Raw genomic sequence first — 13,685 nt, 5'->3', positions numbered from 1 at the left:
GTAGTGGGGGGGCAGGATTATGTGTGGTGATGGGGTGGGGTGGCGGGATTATGTGTGGTGATGGGGTGGGGGGGCAGGATTATGTGTGTCGATGTGGTGGGGGGCGGGATTATGTGCGGTGATGTGATGGGGGCGGGATTATGTGTGGTAATGTGATGGGGGGCGGGATTATGTGTGGTAATGTGGTGGGGGGTGGGATTATGTGTGGTAATGTGGTGGGGGGCGGGATTATGTGTGGTAATGTGATGGGGGGCGGGATTATGTGTGGTAATGTGGTGGGGGGCGGCATCATGTGTCGTAATGTGGTGGGGGGCGGGATTATCTGTGGTAATGTGGTGGGGGGCGGGATTATCTGTAGTAATGTGGTGGGGGGCAGGATTATGTGTGGTAATGTGGTGGGTGGTGGGATTATCTGTGGTAATGTGGTGGGGGGCGGGATTATGTATGGTCATGTGGTGGGGGCGGGATTATCTGTAGTAATGTGGTGGGGGGTGGGATTATGTGTGGTAATGTTGTGGTGGGCGGGATTATGTGTGGTAATGTGATGGGGGCGGGATTATGTGTGGTAATGTGGTGGGGGGCAGGATTATCTGTGGTAATGTAATGGGGGTGGGATTATGTGTAGTAATGTGGTGGGGTGGCAGGATTATGTGTGGTGATGTGGTAGGGGGGCGGGATTATGTGTGGTAATAGGGTGGGGGGCAGGATTATGTGTGGTAATGTGGTGGGGGGCGGGTTTATCTGTAGTAATGTGTTGGGGGGTGGGATTATCTGTGGTAATGTGGTGGGGGTGGGATTATCTGTAGTAATGTGGTGGGGGCAGGATTATGTGTGGTAATGTGGTGGGTGGTGGGATTATCTGTGGTAATGTGGTGGGGGGCGGGATTATGTATGGTCATGTGGTGGGGGGCGGGTTTATCTGTAGCAATGTGGTGGGGGGGCGGGATTATGTGTGGTAATGTGGTGGAGGGGTGGGATTATGTGTGGTAATGTGGTGGGGGGCGGGATTATCTGTGGTAATGTAATGGGGGTGGGATAATGTGCAGTAATGTGGTGGGGTGCCGGGATTATGTGGTGATGTGGTGGGGGGCAGGATTATGTGTGGTAATGGGGTGGGGGGGCGGGATTATGTGTGGTAATGTGGTGGGGTGCGGGATTATGTGTGGTAATGTGGTGGGGGGCGGGATTATCTGTGGTACTGTGGTGGGGGGCGGGATTATGTGTGGTGATGTGGTGAGGGGGGTGGGATTATCTGTGGTACTGTGGTGGGGGGCGGGATTATGTGTGGTAATTTGGTGGGGGGGTGGGATTATGTGTGGTAATGTGGTGGGGGGGTGGGATTATGTGTGGTAATGTGGTGGGGTGGCGGTATTATGTGTGGTAATGGGGTGGGGGCGAGATTATGTGTGGTGATGTGTTGGGGGGGTGGGATTATATGTGGTAATGGGGTGGGGGCGAGATTATGTGTGGTGATGTGTTGGAGGGGCGGGATTATGTGTGGTAATGGGGTGGGGGGAGGGATTATGTGTGGTGATGTGTTGAGGGGGCCGGATGGTGTTGTGATTTGTTAGGGGCAGGATTATGTGTGGTGATGTGTTGAAGGGGCAGGATTATGTGTGGTGATGTGGTGGGGGGCAGGATTATGTGTGGTAATGTGGTGGGGGCAGGATTATGTGTGGTAATGTGGTGGGGGCGGGATTATGTGTGGTAATGTGGTGGGGGGCGGGATTATGTGTGGTGATGTGGTGGGGGGTGGGATTATCTGTGGTACTGTGGTGAAGGGCGGGATTATGTGTGATAATTTGGTGGGGGGGCGGGATTATCTGTAGTAATGTGGTGGGGGCGGGATTATGTGTGGTAATGTGTTGGGGGGCGGGATTATGTGTGGTAATGTGGTGGGGTGCGGGATTATGTGTGGTAATGTGGTGGGGGCGGGATTATCTGTGGTAATGTGGTGGGGGGTGGGATTATGTGTAGTAATGTGGTGGGGTGGCGGGATTATGTGTGGTGATGTGTTGAGGGGGCCGGATTGTGTTGTGATTTGTTAGGGGCAGGATTATGTGTGGTGATGTGTTGAAGGGGCAGGATTACGTGTGGTGATGTGGTGGGGGGGCAGGATTATGTGTGGTAATGTGGTGGGGGCAGGATTAAGTGTGGTAATGTGGTGGAGGGCGGGATTATGTGTGGTAATGTGTTGGGGGGTGGGATTATGTGTGGTAATGTGGTGGGGTGCGGGATTATGTGTGGTAATGTGGTGGGGGGCGGGATTATCTGTGGTAATGTGGTGGGGGGTGGGATTATGTGTAGTAATGTGGTGGGGTGGCGGGATTATGTGTGGTGATGTGTTGGGGGGGGCGGGATTATATGTGGTAATGGGGTGGGGGCGAGATTATGTGTGGTGATGTGTTGGGGGGGTGGGATTATGTGTGGTAATGGGGTGGGGGCGGGATTATGTGTGGTGATGTGTTGGGGGGCCGGATTGTGTTGTGATTTGTTAGGGGCAGGATTATGTGTGGTGATGTGTTGAAGGGGCAGGATTATGTGTGGTGATGTGGTGGGTGGCGGAGCTACTGTGCAGGGGGCGGGAATAGCGAGTAATCACGATGCCTCTTATATATATATATAGATAAATAAATAATAATAATAAAACTACTACTCCCATTATGCCCTTACAGCCTCAGGTGCACCATGCAAGCTGGGAGTTGCAGTTTCATTACAGTCAAAGTACCACAGGTTTCCAACTTCTGGTGTAAGGATGTATCTCAATGACATGTGTAATGGTATCACCCAGCACAGAAAGGTGTAGTTAGCTATATATGCTAATTGTCAGATAGGAAAAAGACTTGAACTCTAGTGCCATCTATTGGAAGTAGTAAACTTACGAGTCAATATCAACCCTTTAATGAGCCTTGCCATATGACTTTATTGGAAGTAGGTGGCACTAGAATTCAAGTCCTCTTCCTCTCTGAAGAGACAATTTGCATATTTAATTTCCCAAAGGAGCACGCAATGTGTTTAAGTCTCCTCATACTGACGTGCCATACCTGGGAAGTCACTCTCCACAAGGAGAAACCATACCCTTTTTATCCCAGTCTTAGCCTTTCACCTAGTCAAATCAGATCTCATACTTTGCATTGATGAGGGGCAATACCCCCAAACATAATAGTGTCAGCAAATTGGGATTCTGGTTTGTCTTTTATCCTAAGTCATATTGCAAGGCTTGTTAAAGAGTATACAGGTCCTTCTCAAAAAATTAGCATATAGTGTTAAATTTCATTATTTACCATAATGTAATGATTACAATTAAACTTTCATATATTATAGATTCATTATCCACCAACTGAAATTTGTCATGTCTTTTATTGTTTTAATACTGATGATTTTGGCATACAACTCCTGATAACCCAAAAAACCTGTCTCAATAAATTAGCATATTTCACCCATCCAATCAAATAAAAGTGTTTTTTAATAACAAACAAAAAAACCATCAAATAATAATGTTCAGTTATGCACTCAATACTTGGTCGAGAATCCTTTGGCAGAAATGACTGCTTCAATGCGGCGTGGCATGGAGGCAATCAGCCTGTGACACTGCTGAGATGTTATGGAGGGCCAGGATGCTTCAATAGCGGCCTTAAGCTCATCCAGAGTGTTGGGTCTTGCGTCTCTCAACTTTCTCTTCATAATATCCCACAGATTCTCTATGGGGTTCAGGTCAGGAGAGTTGGCAGGCCAATTGAGCACAGTAATACCATGGTCAGTAAACCATTTACCAGTGGTTTTGGCACTGTGAGCAGGTGCCAGGTCGTGCTGAAAAATGAAATCTTCATCTCCATAAAGCATTTCAGCCGATGGAAGCATGAAGTGCTCCAAAATCTCCTGATAGCTAGCTGCATTGACCCTGCCCTTGATGAAACACAGTGGACCAACACCAGCAGCTGACATGGCACCCCACACCATCACTGACTGTGGGTACTTGACACTGGACTTCAGGCATTTTGGCATTTCCTTCTCCCCAGTCTTCCTCCAGACTCTGGCACCTTGATTTCCGAATGACATGCAAAATTTGCTTTCATCAGAAAAAAGTACTTGGGACCACTTAGCAACAGTCCAGTGCTGCTTCTCTGTAGCCCAGGTCAGGCGCTTCTGCCGCTGTTTATGGTTCAAAAGTGGCTTTACCTGGGGAATGCGGCACCTGTAGCCCATTTCCTGCACATGCCTGTGCACGGTGGCTCTGGATGTTTCCACACCAGACTCAGTCCACTGCTTCCTCAGGTTCCCCAAGGTCTGGAATTGGTCCTTCTCCACAATCTTCCTCAGGGTCCGGTCACCTCTTCTCGTTGTACAGCGTTTTCTGCCACATTGTTTCCTTCCAACAGACTTACCATTGAGGTGCCTTGATACAGCACTCTGGGAACAGCCTATTTGTTGAGAAATTTCTTTCTGGGTCTTACCCTCTTGCTTGAGGGTGTCTATGATGGCCTTCTTGACATCTGTCAGGTCGCTAGTCTTACCCATGATGGGGGTTTTGAGTAATGAACCAGGCAGGGAGTTTTTAAAAGCCTCAGGTATCTTTTGCATGTGTTTAGAGTTAATTAGTTGATTTAGAAGATTAGGGTAATAGGTCGTTTAGACAACCTTTTCTTGATATGCTAATTTATTGAGACAGGTTTTTTGGGTTATCAGGAGTTGTATGCCAAAATCATCAGTATTAAAACAATAAAAGACCTGACAAATTTCAGTTGGTGGATAATGAATCTATAATATATGAAAGTTTAATTGTAATCATTACATTATGGTAAATAATGAAATTTAACACTATATGCAAATTTTTTGAGAAGGACCTGTATATTGACTTGTAGAGTTGCTACTTCCAATAGGTGGCACTAGAATTCATGTCCTCTTTTTCTCTGAAGAGACAATTTGCATATTCAATTTCCCTGAGAAGCATACAATGCATTTTTGATGTGTTTTCTTACGCGTGTAAATGCTCCAAAAACACAATGGAACACTAAAGCAAGGTAATTCATTGACAATTCTGAAGTGTTCTGCACATGATTAGTAAATTTCCATCCATATTTGCAGCATTTTATTTTCTACATCATGTCAATTCTTTTTGTGTTTCTGCAGTGTTTTTGACTCATTGACTTGAATTGAGTCAGTCAAATCTGCAGCAAAAATGCAGGTGTAAAAAGTTTTGCGTATTTGCTGCAGATTTGCTGCCAAAACGCTGCAATTTTTCAAAGGGAAATTATGTCAGAAGGAGGAAGAGTGTGTGGGCGTAGAATATGTGCGGTAACCTGAAAAATGCCCACAGGAAAAATGGCCACAGGAAAAATGCCCACAGGAAAATTGCCCACAGGAAAAATGCCCACAGGAAAATTGACCATAAGAAAATTGCCCACAGGAAAAAATGCCCACAGGAAAATTGGCCACATGGAAAATTGCCCACATGGAAATTTGCCCACATGGAAATTTGCCCACACAGAAAATTGCCCACACGGAAAACTGCCCACATGGAAAATTGCCCACACAGAAAATTGCCCACACGGAAAAAATCCCACATGGAAAATTGCCCACATGGAAAATTGCCCACATGGAAAATTGCTCACACAGAAAATTGCCCACATGGAAAATTGTCCACACGGAAAATTGCCCACACAGAAAATTGCCCACACGGAAAATTGCCCACACGGAAAATTGCCCACACAGAAAATTGCCCACATGGAAAATTGCCCACGTGGAAAATTGCCCACATGGAAAATTGCCCACATGGAAAATTGCTCACACAATAAATTGCCCACATTGAAAATTGCCCACACAGAAAATTGCACACACGGAAAATTTCCCTCTGCAGAACAGAGAATAGTATAGAATTATAGGTGAGAAGCTCTGCAGGACAGAGAAAAGCAAAGAGATAGGTTAAATGCTTTGCAGGACAGGGGGATAGTATGCAGGTATACGTGAGATGCTCTGCAGGGCAGAAGAATGATATAGAATTATAGGTGAGTTGCTCTGCAGGTAGAGAATAGCAAAGATCTATAGATTAAATGCTCTGCAGGACAGGGGGATAGTATGCAGGTATACGTGAGATGCTCTGCAGCAAAGAGAATAGTATAGAATTATAGGTGAGATGCTCTGCAGCACAGAAGAATGTCGGCGAAAATTGCCCACATAAAAAACTACCGGCAAGTTTATTAAGAACAGTTTATTAAGGAGTTAAGGAGACCCTTATTCCACTCTCATTGTGGTGTGTATGGGTCTAGAGACCCTTATTCCCCTCTGTGTGGTGTGTCTGGGCCTAGAGACTCTTATTCCACTCTCATTGTGGTGTGTCTGGGCCTAGAGACCCTTATTCCACTCTCATTGCGGTGTGTCTGGGCCTAGAGACCCTTATTCCACTCTCATTGTGGTGTGTGTGGGCCTAGAGACCCTTATTCCACTCTCATTGTGGTGTGTGTGGGCCTAGAGACCCTTATTCCACTCTTATTGTGGTGTGTGTGGGCCTAGAGACCCTTATTCCACTTTGTGTGGTGTGTCTGGGCCTAGAGACCCTTATTCCACTCTCATTGTGGTGTGTCTGGGCCTAGAGACCCTTATTCCACTCTCACTGTGGTGTGTCTGGGCCTAGAGACCCTTATTCCACTCTCATTGTGGTGTGTGTGGGCCTAGAGACCCTTATTCCACTCTGTGTGGTGTGTGTGGGCCTAGAGACCCTTATTCCACTCTCATTGTGGTGTGTGTGGGCCTAGAGACCCTTATTCCACTCTCATTGTGGTGTGTGTGGGCCTAGAGACCCTTATTCAAATCCACTCTGCATTTCCTTCCATCCTATCCTGCCTGCACCTGCAGTATATGTGTATGATACATAACTAGGTAGGGTCTGTTCACTCTTACACTTGGTAGCCATAAGTGGACAGGTAAGGAAGTGCAGGCCCCAGATTCACTGCCACTGAAGTCAATGGGAGATCGGAGCTGCTATGGCACTTCCGCTCCTCTGACAGATTCTGACAGAATCTCACCTTTCTGCGGTGCCTTCTGGGCTTCCAGGACCATCTATCTCAGCCAGCAGCACCCTGCTTATTCCACTCTCATTGCGGTGTGTCTGGGCCTAGAGACCCTTATTCCACTCTCATTGTGGTGTGTGTGGGCCTAGAGACCCTTATTCCACTCTCATTGTGGTGTGTGTGGGCCTAGTGACCCTTATTCCACTCTCATTGTGGTGTGTGTGGGCCTAGAGACCCTTATTCCACTCTGTGTGGTGTGTCTGGGCCTAGAGACCCTTATTTCACTCTCATTGTGGTGTGTCTGGGCCTAGAGACCCTTATTCCACTCTCACTGTGGTGTGTCTGGGCCTAGAGACCCTTATTCCACTCTCATTGTGGTGTGTGTGGGCCTAGAGACCCTTATTCCACTCTGTGTGGTGTATGTGGGCCTAGAGACCCTTATTCCACTCTCAGTGTGGTGTGTGTGGGCCTAGAGACCCTTATTCCACTCTCATTGTGGTGTGTGTGGGCCTAGAGACCCTTATTCAAATCCACTCTGCATTTCCTTCCATCCTATCCTGCCTGCAACTGCAGTATATGTGTATGATACATAACTAGGTAGGGTCTGTTCACTCTTACACTTGGTAGCCATAAGTGGACAGGTAAGGAAGTGCAGGCCCCAGATTCACTGCCACTGAAGTCAACGGGAGATCGGAGCTGCTATGGCACTTCCGCTCCTCTGACAGATTCTGACAGAATCTCACCTTTCTGCGGTGCCTTCTGGGCTTCCAGGACCATCTATCTCAGCCAGCAACACCCTGCTTTTGGTGGGCAACCACTGAGATGATAATGTATTAGATGTGACCTGCAGTCCCATGTAACTCCACAGATAATACAGTGATTCTTTTGTGGGTACTGATAGCAGTGATGGCTCCTCTGGATCACACTCCTGCTGCTGGTTCTGCATGTGCTGCTGTTCTGGGCTGGTGGGAGGAGTAAGGCAGAATCAGTGAGAGATGAGAGCAGTCTAGATCTATCTATTGCTGATAATGACAGACTGCTACAAACCACAGATCTTCAGCATGTTTGCAGTTTTGCACTAGGTAAGCTGTAAATCACAAGTTGATCACACATCATGTGAACATCCTCACCTTTCACCTCAAATATCATACATCTGAAACTTTGTGATGCTGCAATTGGCAATTTTCCGTGTGGGCAATTTTCCGTGTGGGCAATTTTCCGTGAGGGCAAATTTCCGTGTGGGAAATTTTCCGTGTGGGCAATTTTCCGTGTGGGCAATTTTCCTTGTGGGCAATTTTCCTGTGAGCATTTTTCAGGGAACTGTTTTTAGCATGAACTTATAATGGATGAAATCTTCAGGTAGATTTTCTCCACAGACGTTCGGTGCATCTGGAGCACCGCTGCAGGAATTGTGTTTGCAGCGTGTGCCACGGTTGTCGCCGTCTGTGCCGAGTTGTTCTATGTATAGGAGGAGCAGCATCATCCAGGGCACTTTGCAGGGTTTCATTGTAATGCTTTAGCGCAGAATCAGGACATGAGATGGAGGAGATTGGGGCCAATGAGGACTGCAAGTTCTTCATAAGTTTCTGGGTGTTAATGGCCTGTATGTTTCTATAAGTGTGGAAAGTGGGGGTGACCTGAGCGGGATGGCAGTTCTTGATAGAGAATGAAAGAAGGTTGTGGTCAGAGAGTGGGAAAGGGGAGTTTGTGAAATCATCCACTGAGCATAGCCGGGAGAAGACCAAGACCAATATTAACATCAGCCCTCAGCCGTCGGCTTTCACTCTGCTGGTTATTAAAATTATGTGGGAGCCCATGCAATTTTTTAAGCATTTTTTTAACCCCTTTCTGCCATTGGACGTACTATTCCGTCCATGTGGGGTGGGCCCTACTTCCCAAGGACCCCTGACGAAGGACTGCGTGTCTGAAACGCGCGTCGGGGTGCACAATATTAAACCGCTGGCAGCTTGGGGTCATTCCCTCTATTGATTATTGTAAGTAATTGATATTTTTCATTGGCACACTGCACTTTGTTTGGCCGTCTGGCAATTTCTCATCTATATTGGTACACTGCACCTTTTTGGCCTTCTGGCCATTTTTCTTATATTTCATGAGTTTTTTGTGGTAACTGGTATTGTTGCACATAGCACCTTATATAAATATATTTTTTTCACGAGGTCAATTTGTGAGTGAATTAATTGCAGTTTTTTATGAGATTCTTATCACTGACATATTTTTATTATTTTTATTTTTTATCTCTTTTAGTATATATATTGAGATCAATTGCCATATGTATTTTTATAGTATTTGGCTTGCCCTATGATCTTGCGGTTTTTTTAATGTGCACAATTTTTTGTAAATTATTAATATATGTATTTTAATTAATTTTTATTTTCTTGCTTCCAATAAATGACTGTCACTATTGCTATCTATTAATAAATTAAATAATTCAACATTCCCTGTCTTGTTCTCATTTGGTTCGGGTCCTTGTGTTGGGAACTTTGTCTTCCACCTTTTAATGGTTTTCCATTACAACTAGCACATAGTGGGTGACCCATTAATTATGGTTTATGGTATATATTCAATTTTATATTGATAATTAGAGTTTGGTGTCACTACTGTGTTTTTCTTCCCAAGGACGGAATAGTACGTCCAGCGCGATCGGCCGCGCTCACGGGGGGAGCGCGGCCAATCGCGGCCGGGTGTCAGCTGCCTATCGCAGCTGACATCCAGCACTATGTGACAGGTCACGGACCGCCCCGGCACATTAACCCCGGCACACCGCGATCAAACATGATCGCGGTGTGCCGGCGGTACAGGGAAGCATCGCGCAGGGAGGGGGCTCCCTGCGTGCTTCCCTGAGACCCCCGGAGCAACGCGATGTGATCGCGTTGCTGCGAGGGTCTGTTACCTCCTATCCCTGCAGGCCCCGGATCCAAAATGGCCGCGGGGCTGCATCCGGGTCCTGCAGGGATTACTTCCGGGTGCAGACCAGGCTCTGGTAAGCCTGCAGCACTGGAACTCAGATTGGTGATCTGACAGAGTGCTGTGCAAACTGTCAGATCAGCAATCTGTGATGTCCCCCCCTGGGATAAAGTAAAAAAAAAAATTTCCACATGTGTAAAAAAAAAAAAAAAAAATCCTAAATAAATAATAAAAAAAAATTATTCCAATAAATACATTTCTTTATCTAAATAAATAAAAATCAAACAATAAAAGTACACATATTTAGTATCGCCACGTCCGTAACAACCCCACCTATAAAAGTATATCACTAGTTAACCCCTTCAGTGAACACCGTAAAAAAAAAAAAAAAAAAAAGAGGCAAAAAACAACGCTTTATTCTCATACCGCCAAACAAAAAGTGGAATAACACACGATCAAAAAGACGGATATAAATAACCATGGTACCGCTGAAAACATCATCTTGTCTCGCAAAAAACGAGCCACCATACAGTGTCATCAGCAAAAAAATCAAAAAGTTATAGTCCTCAGAATAAAGCGATGCCAAAATAATTATTTTTTCTATAAAATAGTTTTTATCATATAAAAGCGCCAAAACATAAAAAAATGATATAAATGAGGTATTGCAGTAATCGTACTGACCCAAAGAATAAAACTGCTTTATTAATTTTACTAAACACGGAACGGTATAAACGCCTCCCCCAAAAGAAATTCATGAATAGCTGGTTTTTGGTCATTCTGCCTCACAAAAATCGGAATAAAAAGCGATCAAAAAATCTCCCGTGCCCGAACATGTTACCAATAAAAACGTCAACTCGTCCCGCAAAAAACAAGAGCTCACATGACTCTGTGGACTCAAATATGGAAAAATTATAGCTCTCAAAATATGGTAACGCAAAAAATATTTTTTGCAATAAAAAGCACCTTTCAGTGTGTGACGGCTGCCAATCATAAAAATCCGCTAAAAAAGCCACTATAAAAGTAAATCAAACCCCCCTTCATCACCCGCTTAGTTAGGGAAAAATTAAAAAAATTTAAAAAATGTATTTATTTCCATTTTCCCATTAGGCCGGCGTCACACTCAGCGTAAGACAATACGGTCCGTATTTTACGGCTGTAATACGGAGAAATGTTCCCAAAATAGTGATTCGTAGTCAGGGTGTGTCAGCGTATTTTGCGCATGGCATCCTCCGTATGTAATCCGTATGGCATCCGTACTGCGAGATTTTCGCGCAGGCTTGCAAAACCGACATCTAATGGATTTATGTGCTCAAATGTTCGGGAAAACATATATACAGTATATATATATATATATATATATATATATATATATATATATATATATATATATATATATATATATATATATATATATATATATATATATATATATATATATATATATGTCTTTGAGACACATATATATATATTCTGTATTTAGATTTCATTCAGCGTGATATCTGTGAACAGCCGGTAATTCAATTGCCGGCTTTTCATTTCTCCTGCACAAACCCGACATGATATGAGATATGGTTTACATACAGTAAACCATCTCATATCCCCATTTTTTTTGCATATTCCACACTACTAATGTTAGTAGTGTGTATGTGCAAAATTTCAGCGCTGTAGCTGCTGAAATAAAGGGTTAAATGGCGGAAAAAATTGGCGTGGGCTCCCGCGCAATTTTCTCCGCCAGAATGGTAAAGCCAGTGACTGAGGGCAGATATTAATAGCCAGGAGAGGGTCCATGGTTATTGGCCCCCCCGTGGCTAAAAACATCTGCCCCCAGCCACCCCAGAAAGGGTACATCTGGAAGATGCGCCTATTCTGGCACTTGGCCACTCTCTTCCCACTCCCTGTAGCGGTGGGATATGGGGTAATGAAGGGTTAATGCCACCTTGCTATTGGAAGGTGACATTAAGCCAGATTAATAATGGAGAGGCGTCAATTATGACACCTATCCATTATTAATCCAATTGTTGGAAAGGGTTAAAAAACACACACACACACACATGATTTAAAAGTAGTTTAATGAAATAAACACAGCGGTTGTTGTAATAATTTATTGTTCTCTCAATCCATCAGGAACACCCTCGCTTGGAAAAATAATAAACGCACAAGATACATACCTTCTGGTGAACCGTCTCGTCCCACGAAGTAATCCATCTGAAGGGGTTAACTAATATTACAGGCAGGAGCCCTGCTAAATGCAGCTGTGCTCCGTGCCTGTAATCCCCGGCGAATGAATGAAATGTAGGTCATTGACCTACATTTCCTTCAGTCGCGGTGATGCGCCCCCTGGTGGATGTCCTCATATGACCTGGAGCGTGGGAAAAAGTTCCCAGGCTGCAGTTCATGAGAACATCCACCAGAGGGCGCCTCACCGTGACTCAATGTAAGTACAGATCCTGCTTTCCTTTCAGCACCCGGGGATTACAGGTACGAGCGAGTGGTTTATCGCAGCTCGTGCCTGTAATATTAGTTAACCCCTTCAGATGGATTACTTCGTGGGACGAGACGGTTCACCAGAAGGTATGTATCTTGTGCGTTTATTATTTTTCCAAGCGAGGGTGTTCCTGATGGATTGAGAGAACAATAAATTATTACAACAACCGCTGTGTTTATTTCATTAAACTACTTTTAAATCATGTGTGTGTGTGTTTTTTAACCCTTTCCAACAATTGGATTAATAATGGATAGGTGTCATAATTGACGCCTCTCCATTATTAATCTGGCTTAATGTCACCTTACAATAGCAAGGTGGCATTAACCCTTCATTACCCCATATCCCACCGCTACAGGGAGTGGGAAGAGAGTGGCCAAGTGCCAGAATAGGCGCATCTTCCAGATGTGCCTTTTCTGGGGTGGCTGGGGGCAGATGTTTTTAGCCACGGGGGGGCCAATAACCATGGACCCTCTCCTGGCTATTAATATCTGCCCTCAGTCACTGGCTTTACCATTCTGGCGGAGAAAATTGCGCGGGAGCCCACGCCAATTTTTTCCGCCATTTAACCCTTTATTTCAGCAGCTACAGCGCTGAAATTTTGCACATACACACTACTAACATTAGTAGTGTGGAATATGCAAAAAAAATGGGGATATGAGATGGTTAACTGTATGTAATCATGTCTCATATCATGTCGGGTTTGTGCAGGAGAAATGAAAAGCCGGCAATTGAATTACCGACTTTTCACTAACACCGCTGCGTATTTCTCGCAAGTCACACTGCTGGTCCGTGTGGAATCCGTATTTTTCTCACCCCCATAGACTTTCATTGGCGAATTTTTTGCGCAATATGCTGACAAACGCAGCATGCTGCGATTTTGTACGGCCGTAGAAAGCCGTATAATACTGAACCGTAATATACGGCTGATAGGAGCAGCCCCATTGAGAATAATTGTGCCGTTTATTTTGCGAGTTTTACGGACGTAATTTCTGCGCTCTTACGTCCGTAAAACTCGCCAGTGTGACGCCGGCCTTAGGGTTAGGGTTAGGGCTAGGGTTAGGGTTAGGGCTAGGGCTAGGGTTAGGGCTAGGGTTAGGGCTAGGGTTAGGGCTAGGGTTAGGGTTAGGGCTAAGGTTAGGGCTAGGGTTAGGGTTAGGGTTGGGGCTAGGGTTGAGATTAGGGTTAAGGCTACATTTAGGGTTGGGGCTAAAGTTAGGGTTAGAGTTGGGGCTAAAGTTAGGGTTAGGGTTTGGATTACATTTACGGTT

Source organism: Ranitomeya variabilis, chromosome 2, assembly GCF_051348905.1.
Source record: "Ranitomeya variabilis isolate aRanVar5 chromosome 2, aRanVar5.hap1, whole genome shotgun sequence".
NCBI classification, from domain to species: Eukaryota; Metazoa; Chordata; class Amphibia; order Anura; family Dendrobatidae; genus Ranitomeya; species Ranitomeya variabilis.
This window is presented reverse-complemented; position numbering follows the sequence as displayed.